The sequence below is a fragment of the Mustela nigripes genome, chromosome 15, assembly GCF_022355385.1.
Source record: "Mustela nigripes isolate SB6536 chromosome 15, MUSNIG.SB6536, whole genome shotgun sequence".
NCBI classification, from domain to species: Eukaryota; Metazoa; Chordata; class Mammalia; order Carnivora; family Mustelidae; genus Mustela; species Mustela nigripes.
Genome location: NC_081571.1, coordinates 83,518,830 through 83,539,340, shown reverse-complemented (window position 1 = coordinate 83,539,340; position 20,511 = coordinate 83,518,830). Strand labels below are relative to the sequence as shown.

The 20,511-nt window shown below is 59.3% G+C and overlaps 1 long non-coding RNA gene across 2 annotated transcripts in view; it reads right to left on the bottom strand.

The window, feature by feature from the left end:
* Positions 1 to 20,511, bottom strand: part of LOC132002886 (uncharacterized) — a 202,555-nt gene that overhangs the window by 18,809 nt on the left and 163,235 nt on the right. For both annotated transcript variants that reach the window (XR_009400057.1, XR_009400059.1), the window contains one exon: positions 13,294 to 13,344. This is a non-coding gene — a long non-coding RNA (uncharacterized LOC132002886). The remainder of the gene's footprint in view (positions 1 to 13,293; positions 13,345 to 20,511) is intronic.

Here is a 20,511-nt window from a genome sequence, read left to right as displayed (position 1 = left end):
GAGTCAGAGGTCGGCGGCAGAGCCCCGCCTCGTGTGGAACAACAGTTAGAAATGCGGGACTTATCCGGGCGCTGTCAGCAGGGCCTCCGGGGCCGGCGGAGTCCGCGTCTGTCCAGGGCCGCGCGGTGGCCGCCAGCCAGCAGGACTGCAGAGTGGGTGAAGCGTGGCAGGTGTGAGTGAAGAATGACGTTTTACATTTCATTTGTTTTTAAATAATTAATCATCAAACTTAAATTGTAAAGGCTACATGTGTTGAGTGGCTCAAATGATGGACCTTCCTGGTTAGATCCTTCTCTCTAGCACCCACCGCACACCCCCACACACCTACAGACCCACACACTCACAACCCCCACACACCCACACACTCACACGTCCGCACACACAGACCCACACCCACCCACACACAATCACAGACCCACCCACACACACATATACCTACTCCCGCACACACATTCACACCCCCCCACCCCCACCCCCATGACCAGAGATAAACACACACACGTTGTGGCACTGACTCTCAGAGTAATAATCAATTTTTATGACTCGAAAATTTAATTCTTATTGTGGAAGGTTTTGGTTTGTTTGTTTCCATTTTCACTGACATAGTATGAAACTGTCCCTAGGAATTTGGGGTGAGAGAAACAAAATCTGTCACTATCAATTCATTCCTTTTGCTGATGTCCTCAGGGAAGAGTTCTTAATTTAAGTGTTGTTTAATTTAGACGTTTCTTTCAGAATGCTACCCGGTGGGACGATTACTTGTACCTATTTTTTCTTCAGAAGCCATGGACCAATACAACGGCAATCAGAGTATTTTTACCCTTTAAAATAAAAGGAATGAGTCAAGCTCCTGAAAAAAATGATTTTTAAAAGAGGAGCACTAAAAAAACATCCATTTGTATTTTGCCATATAACGCTAAAACACCCAACTGCTGTAACAAACGATGTTTATTGAAAAGTCCGCGTTCGCCCACCGCTCGGCGGCTCGCCGTGGCACAGGCAGAGCTCGGCACGCGCTCGGGGGGTCCCGCGGCGGCACTGTCTGCGCCCGCTGGGGCCGCCGGCAAGGGCGGTTTGGAGAAGTGCTCACGTCCGCACCGCACCTCCAAAGCCGCGGGAGGCCTCGCCCACGCGGACGCTGAAGGACTAGATGATAAGCGGACATGCGGCCGCGGTGGGGTCTGTGCGGTTCTCCGGGCCTGGGGCAGTCTCCTTGTTGCTTCTGCACCTCAGACGGGGCCACCGAGATGCGGGTGCAAGTGAATCCGCAGGGCAGCGGGGAGAGGTCGCCCGTGGGACCGCCCAGGGATGGCGAGGGGGACCACCTGGGGATGTTGAGGCGATCACCCAGGGACGGTGAGGGAGATGGCCCGGGGACAGCGAGGGGGACAATCTGGGGATGGTGAGGGGGACCGTCTGGGGACGGCAAGGGTGGACCATCCAGGGACGGCGCAGGGGGACCGCCCGGGGATGGCGAGGAGGGGACCATCTGAGGATGGCGAGGAGGGGACCTCCTGGGCGTAGCAGGGAGGGGACCACCCAGGGAAGGTGAGGAAGGGACCGCCTAGGGACAGCGAGGGGGACCGTCTGGGGACAGCGAGGGGAACCGTCTGGGGACAGCGAGGGTGGACCATCCAGGGAAGGTGAGGGGGGACTGCCCGGGGACAGTGAGGGGGACTGCCTGGGGACGGCGATGGGGACCATCTGGGGACAGTGAGGACTGTCCATCCGGGGATGTTGAGGGGACAGTCAGGGACGGCGAGGGGGACTGGCTCTCTTGGGCCGCCCTCCTGATGGTCTGGCTGGATGAAGCTCTGCTGTGGGGTGTCCTGGGCGCCGCAGGTGCTGGCCTTCGCCCGCCGGGTGCCAGAATCGACCTCATCCAGACAACCACAGATATCTCCAAAGTCGGCCAATGACCCCCTGGGGGGCGGGGGGACCCACAGGATTACATTGTTTTTGTTCAGGCTCTTGTTACAAAGTTTCATAGCACTTGAGAGTCGGCCCCAACTCTTTCTGTTTTAAAAACCTTGCAGAACCAAAGACTCTCGGGAGATTTATCCCGTCAGTGGGAGAAATGCCCGGGTGGGTGGACCACAGCCAGTATCAACGATTTCTGTCTGCAGAGGAGACAAGGGATGGTTTTATCTTCTGCTTCAGGTTTTACAGATATTCCAAATATTCTAAAAAGAGAAACTCGCACAAAGTTATATTTTCCTAACATAAAATGTACATAAAATGTGCTTAATTTATTAAACACATTATACGGAGAGACAATCCCCTTCTCCTTCCTGAGAGAACCCCTGAAGATGTTCCAGGTGGACCAGTTCCCGGGGTCCCGGGGCCGGCAGTGTGTGGGGACAGTGATCAGGCTGCAGATGCACGTGGCAAACAGAAGTGGCTGCCACGCACCTGGGGGGTGGGGGCGACACCGCGCTGGGCAGACTCTTCATCCCACAGGAAAGCCTCCCTCGAGACTCTACCTCTGTTCGGCTTTAAGAGGACTTCAGGGTTGGAAGTCCTGTCCTCAGCAGCTTCCAGCCACCGCTGTCCCGTGTGGTTGCTGAAGGAGCGCCTGATGCGGCCCGGTGCTGGAGTCAGACAGTGGGGCCTGGCTTCAGGGCTGGGGCGTCAGAGCTCGGTCCCAGGCTGCGGCCCGAGCCCGTGTCCGCAGCAGCGCGGACCCCGAGCTAAGCAGGGAACAGATGGCCCGGCGGGGTTCTGGCGATGCTGCGGGGCAAGAGGGCATCTTGGATCTCGACCTTCTTATTCTGCTCTTGGTTAATGAGGACTACTGAGATATGTGTGAGCGTGGAACCCAGCAGACACGACAGTCGGTCCATGTGGCGGGGGTCCGTGTGGCGGGGGTCCGTGTGGCAGGGTCCGAGAGAGCCCAGCAGAAAGTTGGACTGCGCAAGGCCGGAGCCGGCATCTCGTGGGCTCTTCCCCTCTGCTCTCAGACGATTACTCCTCACGACCGAATACCGGGTTTCCTACAAACTGCGTGAGTGACAGAGAGGTCCTGGGAAACACTGCTCGATCACAGGCTACATCCATTAAATCCAACCAGCTCTTTGCTTGGCGGCTTGAGATGCGCGGCTAATGGGAACTGTGGCTTCTTCTGGGCCCGGCCGGCCCCAGGGGGAATGTGCGGGAGGTTCTCCGCTGGGAGCGGGTGTGCACGGCCGGGGGGAAGCCAACAGGGCGGGAGGGGCCCGGGCGCTTGTCTGAGGTCGTGGTGGGAAGGCCGGACACCCTAAACCTGGCGAGTGCGCCTGGAGGAGGGGCCCGTGACGGGGGCGTCCCGGGCCCGGCGGGCAGAGCGGAGCAGCCAAGATCTCACAGCCCGAAGGCGGCCTCTGCGCCCAGTTTCCACACCAGCCAGACAGCGTTTGTGTGTAGCTTGGCCAAGACTTCAAGTCAACAAACTGTTTAAAAACATCCTCACTTCTCGTTGGTAAACGCCACATCTACTAATATATATTGAGAAAATTAGTGTTTTCATGCAATGTTTTCTGGTACATTACCTAAACTCAATGCGCAACTCCCACTTGGCGTTCCAGTGCTAGCTAGCGCGCGCTGCAATGTTTCCCCACCGACGGTGGGCGTCGGAGCAGTAATTTGACAGGCGATAAAAAGGGAATACGCTCTTTGGTGCCATTTCTGTCGGCTGTTCTCCACGGCCTCCACCATCGGAGTGGAAGAAATGAAGACGTACAATTTACCCGGTGTGCTTACATGCGTCCGACAGATAGTTTTCTTTCGAGATTAATTGAATTACACCTATAAAATATTTATATTATGAACTTACCAGTCCTGAGATGATTTTGAACAATTAGGGAACATGTTCTCGTGAGTCACGCGAGAGGACTACCACAGCCGAGCGGCACCGATGCCACCCTACAAACAGGACGGTCTCGATCATTGTTGCAAACGTATACTCGGGGGACACTCCATAGAAAGCATCACTTCACTTAAATATGGTCACTCCGAAACCGGAATTCTAAATGCAAGGCGGTCCTGTATCCAAACCTTATCCTCCATGTACCGACACGGTAGGACCTACCCTCAGCAGTGGGCGCGGCAAGGACTTGGTGGGGTGGGGAACGGCCCAGGTTTGTCCCTTAGTTTAGTTATTATAAATCGTGCTATGACGTACTGGTCCCTAGACCACGTGAAGCTCAGCGCTTCCGTCCGTCCTGGTGTGCTGGGGTCCAGAGGACTGGCACCGGGCAGGGATTTCCATCCGTCCTGGTCCGCTGGGGTCGAGAGGACTGGCACCGGGCAGGGATTTCCGTCCGTCCTGGTGCGCTGGGGTCCAGAGGACTGGCACCGGGCAGGGACTCCCTGCAGAAAGCACCACCTGGGGGTGAATTCCAGTTAGGTGGCTGCCGGCAGTAGCATGCTGCTGTAAGTGTGTTGTAACCCGCTCTCGAAGGGCAGGGAAGAGAAGGGAAGGGAGAGATAAAAAGAGAAAAGCACTGACTTGTAAGGTTTCCAATTTCTCCAGTGTAAATACTCCCGTATTGGCTTATTTCAAGCCACAGCCTGCTGGGACAGATGGGCACAGTGGGTGTCCTGCAGGGCAAAAGCTGTTCCAGTGCCCCATGGACCCGTGTGGTCTGAAGGGCGCTGCCCTGGCACCAACAGTGTTACTGCCGTTCACGCCCCTGGTGTTGCTTGTCACGTTCCAGTCAAAGCAGGAACATTAATTGCACACCACAGCATGGTTAACATTGATTTATGTTCTACAATTTTCTAGAAATAACATCTAGCATATTTACAGCTGTTAGTATAATCATCCCTTTGGCGTTTAAATCTACAAGCATTAAATTTACTCTCAACAGCACTGTCAATTTTTGTGTCCCTTAAGGTATTCTTGTGAAAAGTGGAATTTTTGTTTCCATGGTGGTGGGCCCGTGCGTGTGCCATTACTGGGCTACAATTTCTGGAAGTCGAGGACCTTCTGGACCAGAGACCCCCACACCCCCATCCACAATGGACACCTACAGGTTAAGTTCCATGAGTGTTATGCATGAATATGAATGTACAACCTGTGGAACAGGGCATGTGCTACTTTCTCAGTAAACATGCAACTAGGAGGGATGGTCATGGTTCAGGGTGCAGGTCGTGCCCCCCTTCCCACTCCACCAGGGCTTGCGGCATCTCCCACCTGGCCATGCTCACGACACTCAGCCTGGACAGCTGCCGTGTCACCGACTTGGCAGCACCCGCTGCTGGACACAGTGAGGATAGAGAATGACACATTTGCACAAATAAGGGCTGCATTTTCACTCACACGGGACTGCTAACCAAAGCCGCGAGTTGAAGCCCCATGTCGGTAAGGCAAAGGTTGCGTGCTAGGCCACTCACGCAGTGCCCTCTAAAGGCCCTACTATGTGCAGACTTGCTCACAGGACGGCTTATGGTTCGGGTGCCTCACATGCCAGTGACAGGAGACAGCCACCAACAATCAATGCCCAGGGCTGTGTGCTGCACGTTGAAGGAAATAGGCAAGAGAACTATTTGGTTTAAGTGGTGTTAAGGCCTCACATGCTAGGGGAGGAGAACAGTGAACAAAATCAGGCCGTTCCTGCTCCTGGGGGCTCATATTAGTGTCCAGAGAGCACAGGAAGGAGAGACGGAGGTCAGAGCCAAGGGCCTTCCCTGGGAGGGAGCCTGGGGACCAGGAGGCCTGGTTGCAGAATCCCGTGTGGACACCGGGTGTGTAGAGTGGGTCTTGAAAGGGGCCAGAGATGAAAAAAGATGCTGCAGCCTGGGACGGGTGTGTCCCCACTGAGAAGGGCTTTGTAGGTGGAGACGGCCCGGGGCAGGCAGGCGGTGGGCCAACCCCCCCAGCTGCCAGGTGTCTGCGGGGGGGGGGGGGTGAGGAAGCAGCGACAGGCACTTGTCGGACAGGCTGTCCCGGGATGCAACACTGGTTAACCAGTACCGAGCCCTTGTGAGGTTCCAGGTGCTGTTGTAGGCCGCGGGAATCCAACCCTGACTGAAGGAGACTCTGGGACACAGAGCACCCCCATTAGGCAGAGGAAAAGGGCGTGCACCCCGGGCAGCTCCCTGCTCCTTCCTGACACTGCCATGGAGCACCTAGTGTGCGGCGCTGGTGTTTGATGGGGCCAGTGAGTGTCTACTCCTCTTGGGGGTGGATGCAGGGGCTGATACAGCTCCCTTGGGGGATATCGGGCAGGAGGAGCTCCACGGAAACCCCAGCATGATTCTGGGCTTCTCCGTCCTCCTCCTCGCCAGGACCACTGAGAGTCAACTCTCTCTCAAGCCTCAAATGCACCTGCTGGCCTCTGCCTTGGACTTGCACTACACAGCAGGTGGAAAGATCCTTTAAAAAGTGAAAATGCAATTTCCTTTATCTCCTTCCATAAAATGTTAAGATTTCTGATCACCCCTGGAGAAATTCCAACCCCCTCTGGTGGCGGAAAGCAAAGCCGATGCCTCACCCTACCCATGCCCTGTGGTCCACTGTGAGCCCCTCTTGTCCTGCGGCACCATGGGCACCAGCAGACGTGGTGCAGCCGGGAACGGAAGCACCAGCCAGAAAGGCTGGGCTGCGGTGATGAGCTGGGCTGCAGGCCTGTGGGCGCCCCTGTGGTCGGAGCTGAGGAGAGCAGGCCGGGCTCAGCCAGGGATCCTGGGCTCCGCTCAGCGCCATGGGCTTGGAGCTGCCCCCACAGTGACATGTGTCACCATCCACAGGCTGGGCTGCGGCCATGTTTGTCCATGGACATGTGGACGACTCCCTCAGCCCTGAGATGGGCTCTTGTGCCACCCGTGTGAGCACCCCAGGCACAGACCCAGCAGCTCTCACCGAAAACCACATCCCTCATGAAGGTCCAGAGGAGCTCAGAGGCCAGGGCGCCAAGGCCCCGTTCACAGGGGGCGGCAGGTGGAAGGGCCGAGCGGGGAGAAGATCTGACATCCTGACTATCCAGACTGGGGGTGTGGGACCCAGGTTCTCACTGTTTCCCATGAGGGGAGACATCAAGGCTAAAATGCCGGCCACGACTTTCCCGTCCCGTGGTCACCATCGCGGGCTAGCCCCAGGCCATGGTCCTCCGGGCACTGGGAGCTCGTGACCGGAGCGAGTCATGGGTTCCGCTATTGCCGGCGGGCGTACGACCTAGGTGCAGCCTGCCTGGCTCTGCAGGGGAGGTGACAGGCGGGTCCCCGGGGGAAGGGAGCCACCAGAAGGAAGAGATGAGTGGCCCCCAAGGGAGGGATGCATTCCCAAGGAAAGTCTGGGCATCAGGACGGAAAGTGACGGGTCCCCGAAGAGCCCGAGGCAGCACCCCCCCCACTTCAGTGTGTCCGTCCTACTATGCGCTTTCCAACATGCTTCCCTTGGGTGCCAGACCCAAGGCCGTCACAGGCTCCCCAAGAACCAAACCACTCACTCGAATCCCGCGGACGGGAAAGTGGGGACAGTGGCCACGCCCTGCCCGGGGTCTGCTCTGGGAGCTGGTGTTGCTCCCAGAGAATGTCCCGGTGGCGCAGACAGGCCTGGAACAGTCCCTCATCGGTAGGCTCTGGGGGGATGAGACTCAGGCCAGCATCCCGTGACGTCCCGTGCGGAGGCGGAGCAGGGGCGGGGCCCCGCACATGTTGGAGCCATGTAATCCGTGTACACAGGCACCCCGGGGTCTGGTAGCTAGGCTTGAACAAAGCACCACCCCGTGAGCCCCCTTCCCCCACTAGGCAAGGCTCCCTGCTCTATCTCCTCCCCAGGGAGGCCTGCTCTGAGGCTGCCGTGGTGGCCGAGGACTGGGCGGGTGGGGGCCGCCCCGGGTCCTCGGCCCAGGCTCTCCCCCGCCGGGAGAGCCAAATCTCGCAGTGTGGGTGTGCCAGATCCCACGGGTTCCCTGCTGCAGACACTGTCCTGTCTGTGTTTCCTCAAGGCTGGGTCCTGTGCCGCCGCGGAAGGAGAAGGTGGGCCCTACCTGACAAAGGAGACCACTTCAAGCCCTAGTCAGGCTGCCCGAGGCCCCCCACCCACGTTCCCGCACAGAAGGCTCTGGATGGCTTCCTGGGGTCTCCATTTGATTGTGCATTGCAGACTCTGTCACAGAAGACTGAGGAACACCCTTTCATGTGCAAATGACCTTGGACAATGAGAACGCCCCGCCCTCCCTCTCTGCACCTGCTCCAGCCTCCCGGCCTCCCGCCTTCCCTGAGGTTCTCTTCGGTGACTTCATGTGGGACTGTGTCCTACAGACAGCGCAGACGCCAGCGACACGGAGTCCTAAGCAGCCAGCGCTGGGGAGAAGCAGGTGGCTTAAGAGCACGGACCGCGAGAGAGATGTAAGTAGGCGGAGCTCACTGGGTCCTTCTGTGCCCCACAGCTCTGAGGGCTCCCAGGATGGTCCACCAGAGCCTCACAGCAAGCCAGCCCCGGTGCCCCTGAGCACGTGGAGGGCAGGGCAGAGGCCCTGGCAGGATCACACGCTGGTCCGTGTAGCCAGGACGGACAAAGGGCCAGCTCTCCATCGGGAGGACCTGGGTTCCAAACCCTACTCACCCGTGCATTTGCTACGCAACTTTGGGCCAGTTACTAACCCTCTCTGAGCTTTGAGTTCTTGTCCTCAAAGTGACAGGGCGTGTGAGGACCGGCTCTGAATCCTAGTAGGGGCCGATCCAAGGGTGGCCCTCCGCCTCCTTTCCCCGACTCGCCGTGTGAGCTGGAGAAACGGAAAGGGCAGAGCTCGCAGCAAGTTCAAACTCAGACGGAGGGGATTTCCGGAGGGGCTGCCAAGGCAGCGGTGCTAGGACACGGGGCTCCGAGTGCATGGCCGTCTCTTCGGGGGAGAAGACGGAAAGGAAGGCAGAAGCATCTTTCTTTCTAGTTCGGCGGATCTTCCAAAGAGCTTTCAACCGAGCATGGCAATGAAGGCCATTTCTGTGGAATTGCAGTCAGCCGCGCGGGGAAAGCAGCTCCCCGGGGCCAAGTGCTCCGTGCTACCCAGATAAAGCCAGAAACTGCTCTATGGGTCTGTGCAAATGCATCTCGACGTTTTCCCTGTGTAATCCTTAACCACTTCTCACAACTTTTGCAATGTCTACACGGATAATTAGGGAATAGTCAATAATTCGATAATAAAAACGAGTCACAATTTTAGCTAATTGCAAAAAGACAACCATCCTTGGGCCTGAATTAGTCACACTCATCAGCTGTCTGAAGGCAGGAAAATGCTGGCCAGTGCCAGATACTCAGCCAGTGGCCACGTCTCCGGGGCGTGTCCATCCAAACCCCACTTGGAGCCCCAGTACCCCTTATTCATCCTTCAACATCAAACAAATGTTTCCTCCGCGACACATACCAGAGTCTACAAGCTCGACTGGCTGTGCCAAACACAGCTGAGTCCTGCCACCAGCCCCCAGCACCCAGCCCTGTCCCCAGGGGCACTGGGGGACAGTCCTGTGGCTGCTGGGTCTCCCAGTCCTCTTCCCGCTTCTGAATGTCACGCTCACACCGCTGTCTCTTGACGCTCGAGCTCCGCTTCATGGAGGGACTTCCCGCTCCACGAGGAGGAGGAGGAGGAGGAGGAGGAGGAGGAGGAGGAGGAGGAGGAGGCTGGGCTTTCAGACCCTCCCTTCCGTCACGCTCACTCCCCCTGTGCCCAGTGCTGAGCCTCCCACTCCTGAGTCCAGGTCCCAGCAGGAAATGACATTTTACGAGGTCAAGGACGTAGCTTTGTCTGCAGGCACAGGCTGACCCCCCGCCCTCAGGACGGCACTCGTCAGCCTTCTCCCCGAGCTGGTGTTTTGCGCCTCCGTCCCCGACTCATCCACCCACTCCGTAGGAATCGCGAGGGTCCTCTCATGGCCCCGCAGCTGCCCCCTCCCCCGTGCCTGTGCCGCTCCCCTCTGGGGCCCCAGTTTCCTGAATCTGGCTTTTCCTCTACTTTAGGTGGGGCATGTCTCCCGCCGGACCTTAAAAATAGTGGGTGGGAGATAGGTTTACCGAGCAATCATGGCTCTGAAAATGTAGTCTGGTTTGAGAGTTAGTGAGAGCTAAAGTTCGACGGAGGGAATTGTTTTTCCCATAAAATCTTGTCTCCTACTTTCCAACGTTCCTGCTGAGAAGCGCTCTGACCAGGATCCCTTTACTTACTTGTTTTTAACCCTCAGTGTTTAGAGTCTTTTCTCTCGGTGCACTGGTGTCCCCAGAGAGGAACCCTCCGATTTGCCTGAGGTCGGACTTCCTCCTGGCCAGCGATCCAAAAGACCATCAGAGAAAGGGACCAGGGGCTCCGACGGGCACACCGACCTTCCCTGAGTCTTCCTGGCCCCAGGCCCACCAGCAAGCCTGGGCCCAGCGAGTCCCACCTTCTCCTGGAGCCGGGTGGCCCCCGCCCCGGAGCTGGGGGAATGCCCATCTCCCTCATCCTGTCCCCGACCGCACACCAGCACCCCGGGTCCCCCTCCGTCACCCTGGGTCAGTTACCCTCATCCACCAGCTTTCTGGCTCCCAAGAGTCCCTATTCCCCGGCCGCATTTGCTCTGCCCTTGTGGCTTCGTTCCCTTTAAAACAACGTACCTCCGCATCATTTCCTAGAGGCTTAACGAGGGTGTAGTAGGTAAACATGGGAGTTTGGGCCCCCTGTGTAATCACGGACTTCTCGGGTGGCATAGGACGTGGGGAACACAGAGGAGCTATCCCACAAGCCCACAAGCCCACCCCGGCATGAAAAAGGAAAGAGAGGAAAGGACTGGAACGGGTGTGTCCCTCAGACGGGCGCTGGCCAGAGGCCCCACAGCAGGCAGCCCGAGTCCAGCTCACGACTTGCACGGCCAGCACCAGGAGAACGGTGCCTTCCCCGGTCAGGGACTTGTGAGCTGGGTCTTCTGGGGGTCTGCAGAGGGAGCACCCTCTCTCGGCCCTGGTGCCCCACGGAGACGCTCCCTCTGGACCCCTGCGAGGTTCTTGTCAGCAGGTGAGTGTCTGCCCGGGCGCTGCTCCCCAGTTCCCGCTGTGGGGCTCCAGGAAGGGGCCCAGCGACGGGCACCCATAAGCCGTGGAAGTCTTCCCTTCTGCTGGTTTTTCTCGAATTCCTTCATTCAACAGAGATGTTGAATGTGGCGGGTCCTGGGCAGGGCCGTGGGGATGTGGAGCTGGTGTGGGAGCCCAGTCAGTGGGAGCTTGGTGGGGGAAGCAGGGTGGAGAAGGAGGGGCTCGGGGAGCAGGGACCTTCTGCTTGTGGACACCCCGCAGTCTCGACTCCTTTGCTAAGCAAAGTCAGAACATATGGGTACTGGCCCCGGCAGTGGGCATCCTGGCAGCCGCCGCCCCTGCCCAGTCTCGTGGGACTGAGCTCAGAGCCAAGCAGAAGAAGGAGAGGGAACTGTAGCCCAGCGACAGCCACAGACACTGAGTGGCTGGCCCACGCTGGGCGACAGATGGCTGGTGGGGCCAGTGTGACACAGACAGGGGTCTGGGCCCAGAAGGGACATCCTGCATGCTGGGACACAGCCTCACCCATGGAGCAGAGGATGATAAGCTACCAAGAGACACTCCAGGAACTGACTTCAAAGTCAAGCAAGAGGCTGCCGACATGGGAAGCCACAGCAGAGAGAGGACGGGGAGCCCTCAGGATGCCTGCCACCCCGCAGCTGGGCAAGTGGAGGGGGCAGGGCTACAGGGCAGGTGTGCACAGGTGCCTGCTCCGGCTCTGTGGGGCGGACCTGGGCGCTCACCAGTCGGGCCTCCTGACCTGATCAAAATATCTGATCACCGCAGCTCTGGCTTCTTGAGGCTCCCAGCAAGGGGGTCAGCTGGCAGATGGCCAGGCGCTAGCTTGAGGGGGTCAGCTGGCGGATGGCCGGGTGCTAGCTCAGGGCGTGGAGATGGGCTTCACGTGCCACACACGTGCAGACGTGGGACCAGAGGGTCCCAGGATGTGTGCCGCCCGCGAGGGCCCTGGGGTCAGAGACGTGGAAAGCAAGCCCCAGCCGGAGTTCAGGACGGAACGTGTGTGCACCGACAGGCGGTCCCAGCAGAGCAACGGGATGCTTTTTTGGAAAAAAAGATTTTTGGACAGATTTGTGCACAGATTTAACGGAACATAGTTGTCACGGCCACAGAAGGTAAGACGGAGCAGAAGAGCTTCCTTGACGCGCCCCGAGACTCCGACGTCCTGCTTCCACGCAGCGAGCGTCTTTCCATTTAAAACTTCAAGGTTTAATGACCCAAAGAATAGAAATTGATGAGGAAAGACGTGCCACCCCTAATTTTAAAATGTATTTGTCATCACAATCATTAATCTTTCTAAAATCTTCTCCCTTGCGAGGAAAAGCAGAATTGAAAAGATCACTGCAGCCGTTTCTCATCCCTTCGGCTCAGCCCCTCATTCAAGTGCTAATTGGCTTCCCGGCAGCCTTGCTGGGGGCGAGAGCTGGGGACCGGCAGGCCCTGTCCCCTAGGGTCCCAGTCCCCACTGGGTCTGCAGGAAGCCCTAGAGCTTGGCTGGTAAAGCCCGAGGCGGGTGGTCGGTGCGGAACAGCACTGGGGGCAGAACACGGCCCAAACCTCTGCTCTCGGGGAACCAGCACTCTGCCCAGCCCATTCTCTCCACAAAGATCCCCAGGGTCTCTGGGCTCCCTCCATGGGGCCGGGCCCCCTGCCCGGCCCAGCCCAGCAACCCTGGACTCACTCCCACTCCTGGGGTCCTGACCCCCTGCTTGCTCCCTGGCTCTGCTGGGCCACCCGCTGCCTCCTTCCACTGGATCAGCCTTGAAATCACTTTCTGTTCTGTGGCGTCCAGAACCCAACTTCTGCCTTGGGGCGCCGCTCCGGCCCTAACAGAGCTGCTCATTTGAGGACCAGCCTTGGCCACCAGGCCAGCTCTCCAAGCCTCGACCTCCCTGGGTTCAGCACCCCATTTCCTCCAGCTGATGCAGAAGCATTTGCAGGGCTAGGCTAATCCCCAAGTCCCCACGCCTGCTTTCAGCTTGTCCTGGACTCGCGGGCAAAGCCAGCAGAGGAGCACACCTCGGGAAGGAGCCTCTTGTCTCCGACAGACAGAAGGGAGGGTCTTCTGCTCCCTCGTGGGCACCTGCCCAGAGCCCCTCTGGCCGTCCCTGGAGCGGGCGGGTGTCAGGCCCCCACGGAGAGCGGAAGAGGCATCCCCCCGTGGGCTCACGTGCCGGGGGAGACAGGCAGCAGGCGACCGTGCAGGCTGGGCCACCGCAGAGCAGCGCGGGCGCGGGAAAGCCTCGTGCCCGGCAGCCGGCAGGTCTGGGTTCAAGGCCAACGGCGCCACTTACCTCCTTGGAGCCGCGGGGCCCTGTCAGGTCCTGCCACACGCACGGTCTCATCTGAAAAGAGAAAACACAAATGCTAAGTTCAGCAAATATCATGAGGATTAAAGGAAAAAAACAGCTAAAACACGTTACTTATCGCGGAGCCCCAACGGCTGGACAGCCGCTGCTGACAGCTGGACGGGCTCCGCGTCCTGTCAGCTTCCGGCTGTGCCAGCTGCCCGTGGCGACCACGGACGCTTGGGTGTGGACACTCGGGCCTCCGCACGGCACCTCCTCACGCAGGGAAGGATGAAGAATGGGGACACGTGCCGACGACTGTGGCAGCGGCTGGAGACTCGTGGGTGTGGCGACCCCTGGCGAAGACCCGCGCCCCCTGAGCTGTAGGGAGGTGACGCCCAAGGGGTCTTGGCCAGCGCGGCCGGGGAAGCACCCAGAAGGCGTGTCTGAGTCCAGCCCTGGACTTGCTTCTTATCTCAAGCACCCACAGCCCCCGAAGATGTCATCAAAGAACCGGAGGAGAGAACGGGTCCGTCTGAAGACCACGGTGCACCCCATGGGCTGCAGGGCACGAGGGCAGTCAGGGCGCAGGGAAGGACACGCCGAGAAAGGCTTAGGGGGGCATCCAGAGCCCCGCGGGCTGACGAGCCGAAGAGGGAGAGTGCTCTGCAGTTCTGGGGGGGCTCTGACGTGGGGTGACCCGCGTGTGTCCAGGTAAAGAGAGGAGCCCGTCCAGCCTTGGGAGTGAGGGACAAACACACAGCAGAGGTGGACGAGTCCGGCGGACATCGGCTTCCGCGGGGAGCCCTGGGAGCCCAAAGGAGACAGGACGGACTCACAGACTCCGGGAGGAAGCACGCCGTGTCCCGTGTCATGAGGAAGGCAGGATGGTCACGAGTCGTCGAGTCCCCAGCGCGCCTTCCTGGGGAAGCAGTGGTCGCGAGGGACTAGGAGAGACACCAGCAAACTACCGGCAAACAGGCGGACCCATGTGTGAACGAGGCCCATGCCGCAGCCGGGAAGCGACAAGAGGCACTTGGTGGACCCTTCGGAAATGACGAGACGCAGCGGCGCAGAGCGTCTGCAGTCCGGGAGCAAAAGCGTCCCGTCCACAAAGCCTGAGAGCCGGCGGGGAGGGTGGGCAGGGGAGGCTCGGGCCTTGCCCTGTTCCCCACCTACTGAGGGGTGCGAGGTGCTGGCGGCTTCCAGGGGTTCGCAGGATTCCAGACCGTACGACTGAGGGAGACGCCAGGAGTCCTGGGGTGGAGGCGGGAGCAACAGAGCGGGAGGAGGACAGACCGCTCAGACCCACAGAGAGAAACAGGAAGCACCAGATAACCAAGTCAGTGGATAATAAACCTCACCAGGGAAGGAGAAACCCAGACGATCAGCCGTTACATCCAACACAGCGGGCCAGACTCCGTCAAGAGATGAGCGCGCCGGTGGACGGACAGGCGGTGCCCGTGGTTTACCCCGTGCGTGTGGACGTCTATGGCAACGTTGCGTGGACAGGCTGGCACCCGGTGAGCAAAAGGCACGAGGAAGGAGGAGAGAGAGGAGGGGGTGGCGGGGCCCGTCCACACGCACGGGAAGCACACTGCGCAGGAGACGCCAGACGGCCTGTCACAAAGGTGCCCTCCCAAGGAGCATGGCCAGCCCCCGAGTGACCCCGGGTGCCCTCGGAGGGCCGCAGGGCCAGGAGCGGGGACTGGAGCCCACTTGTGCCCCCAGGGCCACCTGCTCTCTGACGGATGTGGGGAGGCCTGCGGGGCGCTCCCTCGGACGCCGCGCTTCCCCATGAGAGCCGAGCGGGCGGCAGGGCCGCCGTGACCTTTGACGGGGAAGGAAAGACTTTGTGGGTCGTTTCATCATTTTCATCATTAGGATGTTTCCTGCAGAATCACCCAAACGGCCTCCCGTATCTTTCTGGGACGTCAAAGCAGCTGCAGTTCCCTGAAGCCGGTGGGAAAAGTTACTTAGAGCAGGATTTTCTCCGTGCGTGCGGCCACGTGGCTGAAAGCTGGCTGATTCGGCTTTCACTTTTCCACCACTATTTCTGGCGAAGCTGCGGCTGGAGCTCCCGGCCAGACCCTGCCCCCTGCCCCCTCTCTGCGTCCCTGGACGGCACGTCACGGGGCTTAGGCCAATGCGCCTGGATGTGGGGGCTCACCCGCTGTGGGAACGGGGCCAAGCTCCCTGCACGTGCTAACCTGTGAAAAGGGAACCAGAGCAGATGTCCTTGGTGGACTCACAGGCTGCCCGACTGGTCAGCAAGCACGGCCCCGGGCATGTGACAGTGACAACTAGGGACCGTTCTGGGCAGCACGCTGGCAGGTCAGTGGACATAAGGGAGTCTGCTGCCATGGTCTCCCAGCGGCAGCTCAGTCTTTAGAGGGGAACCGTTAGCAAGGGGACTTATCTTGTTGACTCATGCCCTCGGGTCGGATGGCTGTCTATGGATCCTCCTTCTAGAGGCCTCCATGGTCCACAGAGAAAGAACCAAGAGTTATATTTTAAAGATGGGTTTTCCTAAACCTTCTCATCCACCTGCGTTTTCAGGGAGAGCACACAGCGTCGAGCAGGACGGGAGAAGCTTAATAAGCACGGGATTGCGCACCCCCCTTCCCGCGACAAAGGCCGCCGTGAGACCAACAGGAAGACGGGGGCAGGGGGGCACGCAAGAGGGAGACGGACGGGCAGTGGCGAGTGGGGCCTGCTGGACGCCTGGCCGGCCGTCCTCGGTATTGTCTTCCCAGAGAGGACACCCTGTTTCCAGGCTGACCCCGGCTCCAGACACCTGTGTGGTCCTAGCAAGGGACCCACGGGTTCTGAGCTGCTGTTTCCTGTAGTAAAACCAGGAGAACTGCGTGGCTGAAGACCGGCTGTCACGACCAGTTGTCACAACACAACTTTCATGAGAAGTCACTCAGGAGATGGTGACGGTGGTGGTGGCAGTGGTGACAGTGACAGTGGTGGTGGTGACAGTGATGGTGGTGGTGGTGGTGGTGACAATGGCGGTGGTGACCATGGTCACTGTGGCTGTGGCTGTCACCATCATCAGTGCCAAACAGACAGAAGGACTCCCGTCCATCGCTCTCTGCCCCGGGGAAGGTCTCTCTGTCTGGAGGGGGCCTGGCAGCTGGGGAGAGATCACAGGTGGCTCCTGCCCAGGGCGTCTGGGCTCAGAGCCCGGCCTCCTGTGCCCTAGGAGGCTGCTGGCCCGTCCTGGACGCTATGCCTGCAAAGGGCCTTGGGCTCGAAGACCATGCCTCCCCTCCAAGGCACAAATAACGCAGCAGCCCCCAGGGCAGCGTCCTGGGGTCGAAGGACGCTCTATCGCCAGGAGCATCTGACTTCCACGCAGAAATGCTGCTTCCTTCATGGTAAAGGGCACTGGGCCAGACCTCTGTGGTCCCCGGAAAAGTCACTATGCCGCATGGGCGCCAACTGGCCCTGGAGCCCATCTCTGCACAGGTCCCTGAGAACACGGGTTTCCCTGGAGGCACAGACGGGTCTCCTGCCGCCGGGGCGCGGGCCTGCAGCAGCTGCTTGCAGAGCGCGGGTGCCTGAGCTCGAGGTGCCGTATTTACCGGTTTCTCAGCGTTCGCCCGGTGGGCCACTGCCTTGCCTCCACCTCTCCGGACCCCGGGTTGCTCCTTCTTTCCATGGTCATCTTCTAAACAAACCAAAGCCAAGACCAGAAATCCTGCTCCGCAGACAAAGCAAACACACATAAAATGACAAGTCCGCCTTCCATCCAGAGAGCAGGACGCCGCGAGCCCCTCGCCTCTGGTCCGGGGCCTCTGCCAGGTTGTGCGTGCCGGCGGCCCCTGGGCTGACGGGCAGGTGTGTGCGACCGCCCGGCGCTCCTGAGGAGGGGCTCGGGATGAGAGCAAGCGGCCTGGCCAGGAAGGTCAGAGCTTCGGGATGGGACGGCGGCATTTTCGAGGGAGCCCTTGGGGACCAGCCCTGACACCCAGAGAGAAGGGACAGAGGCCGGCGTGTGCCGAGTGGTGTGAGCGTGCAGAGGAGACCCATCCGCGCTCATAGCTCTTGCATCCCCTCAGGCCTCACGGCCAGCCTCTGGACCCCACGTGTGGGAGCCACGAAACCATCGGAAAGATTACTTTTCACCGGGAATCTCCCTCCTGTTCCCCGACTGTCCGGCAAACCAGGGCCTGTCCCCTTGGCTTCCGCTTCTGTTCTCCCCCCGACCCCCACGGTCCAAGCTCCCGGAGCAGCCGTGAGCAGATTCCGTGCCCTCCCGAACGGCGCCTGAGCCCGGACTCCAGCGCATGTCTCTGTCTGGAATAGAAGCTCTGGCCACGCTCTGCATGGGCGGTGATGAGCCCACCGTCTCGCCGGCAATGCCCCACCCCGTCCAGGGCCCAGCGAATGGGGCGAGCAGCTGTGACCCCACGAGAAGGGCAGAACTCCTGTTAATGACAGCTAGGCACACACGTCCTCATGTCGGCACAGGGGTGTGAGTGAATGATTCAGAATGTCCCCCAACTTCTCCGCGCACAACGTCACCCACATCTCCGCTGGCAGGTGCAGACTCCCAGCGAGGGGAAGGCTTCCTTCCCTCCTCCATAAATGAGAAGCTGGACGGGGCCAGGGCAGCCCACGCTCACTCACCATCAGGGTCCGCGGGAGCTTGGGCAGCTGCATTTCCCCAGCTCTCCCGTTTCTTGGCTTTGGGGTGGCTTGGCCCACAGGAAGTCCTGGGGGTTGTCTAGGGGCAGGAGGAGAGAAAAGCAGGGGCTTTCCTGCTGGGTCCCCCTCATTCTGTGCTCCTGCTTCGGGGGCACAAGTCCACGACTGTACCCCAGGACGGGGATTCTGAGAGTCCGGCTTCGGGGACACACCAGGTCCCAATGTGCCCCAGGGGCAGGTCGTGTCTCCCCAAAGTTCTCCTAACCCTCAGTACCTCAGAATGTGACCTTGTTTGGAGACAGGGTTAGTCCTGCAGAAGGAGTTAAAGATGTGGTCTTCAGGGTGGGGGGTCTAATGACTGGGCCCCCACGAGAGGGGAAGAGGCGCAACACAGACACGCACAGAGGGGAGACGCCGTGTGACGAGGGAGGCAGAGAATGGGGCCGTGTGTACAGGTCAAGGAGCAGCCAGGAGCAGCCCAGGCAGAAGCTGGGGGAGCCTGGGCCAGATCCCAGCATGGCCAGAAAGAGCCAGCTGAGCCAACGCCATTTTTCCTTGAATTCAGGTAGCTACCGAACAGTGCAATACTGATTTCAGCAACTCCTCACTCACACGCGACACCCAGTGCTCACTCGGCCCCACGCCCTCCCAGCGCCCGGCCCCCCGCTACCTACTCTCCCACACCCCTCCCTCCCAGCAGCCCTCAGTTTATTTCCTATGAGTAAGAGTCTCTTATGGTCTGTCTTCCTCTCTGGTTTCGTCCTGTTTTATTTTTCCTCTCTTCGCTGGGATCTTGTTTTATTTCTTAAACTCCACATATGAGCACAGACATATGATAATTGTCTTTCTCTGATGGACTTATTTCGCTCAGCATAATACCCTCCAGTTCCATCCACATCACTGCAAATGGTGAGATTTCATTTTTTTCGATGGCTGCATAGTATTCCATTGTGTATGTACACCACATCTTCTTTATCCATTCATCTGTGGATGGACATCTAGGCTCTTTCCATAGTGTGTCTTTTGTGGACATGGCTGCTATGACCATTCGGGTGCACGTGCCCTTTGGATCACTACGTTTGTATCTTTAGGGTAAATACCCAGTAGTGTGATTGCTGGAGCATAGGGTAGCTCTATTTTTCACTGTTTAAGGAACCTCCATGCTGTTTTCCAGAGTGTCCGCACCAGCTTGCATTCCCACCAACAGTGCAGGAGGGTTCCCCTTTCCTCGCATCCTCACCAGCATCTGTCATTTCCTGACTGGTTAATTTTAGCCATTCTGACTGGTGTGAGGTGATATCTCACTGTGGTTTTGAGGCCAACACCTTCATTTCAGGCTCCCAGGCTCCCAGCCTCCCAGCAATGAGTCAGCAAGGCCACACATTTTGTCCCTCCCGCTGCCTGGGCTGTGGCTCTGCGGGTGGTCCCAGGGCTCGCCCACAGCTGGAGTTGTGGCCATGAAGGACATCTGACCCACACGCGCACCTGTGCCCACACTCACCCCGCTGGGCGAGGACACGGCCCACAGGCCACAGCATGTGTGAGACCAAGCCTGTTCTTTGTCACCTTTTTCCTGCTTATTTCTGTTTTTAATTTAACTTTGGTTCTTATTAGCATGGAGGGTTCAGAGTGATGAGTCTGAGACAGGTTTGCACAAAGCCGGGACGCCTGTCGGGGGACTGGAGGCCCTTGGAGTCAACACCCCAGCTGGGGCATGGCTGTTGTGCCTGAGGCTGACACAGTCGGGAACCAGGGAACCAGGGACTCAGGCGGCATGAGCTCCCGGCGAGCATGGGCCTCCACTGGTGCCGGCCATGCAGTGTGGTCTCCAGAACCTGGAGTACCCCGACCACCAGTGTGCGGGCACCTCACCTCCTCTGGCCCCTTCCGGCACCTCCCAGCCTGCTGAGGGGCCCTGTGACGGCCCCCAACCCAGCAGCCCGGGGCTCTGTGCAGCCACTGGGTCTCGGACGGCTGTTCTGTGCACCTCGCAGAAGGACAGAGGCCAAGGTGGGCAAGCGGACGCCCAGCTTGTCCTCATGCGGACGGATGGGCGGGGATGGAATTCAGAGAAGTCTCACCGCGTCCTGACGCCGGACCTTCAACACCCAGGGCGGGCAGGAGACGCTGTGGCGGACATGGGGAGCCCAGGGGCCTTCTCCATGGTCGCGGCAGGATCGGCGCCGCCGCAGGCGCTCAGTGAGACAGGCCGCTGCCCTCAGCTGCCGGCATCCGTGCACCCTGGGCCCGCCGCGGTGCAATCAGGGCAGGAAGCACTCGTCCCGGATTAGCCATTTTGGGGTATTATCCTAATAGAGCATTATTTTAAAACTACCACAATATTTTAATTACATTCTCAGCATGAATCATTATGTACCTTCGTGAGAAGGCACTTCTGGGTGTAATTGCACACTGGAGGCCCGTGACGCCGTCGCCGCGCTGCGTCCCCAGACGGATTGATGGACGCGTGGGAGCCGGGCTGCTCTCCACCCGCCACCTCCGGCCGTGGCCCGCCTCCGCCTCCGCCTCGTGATTTCTCCTGCCACCCTGCCCCCTGCGTCCCCACAT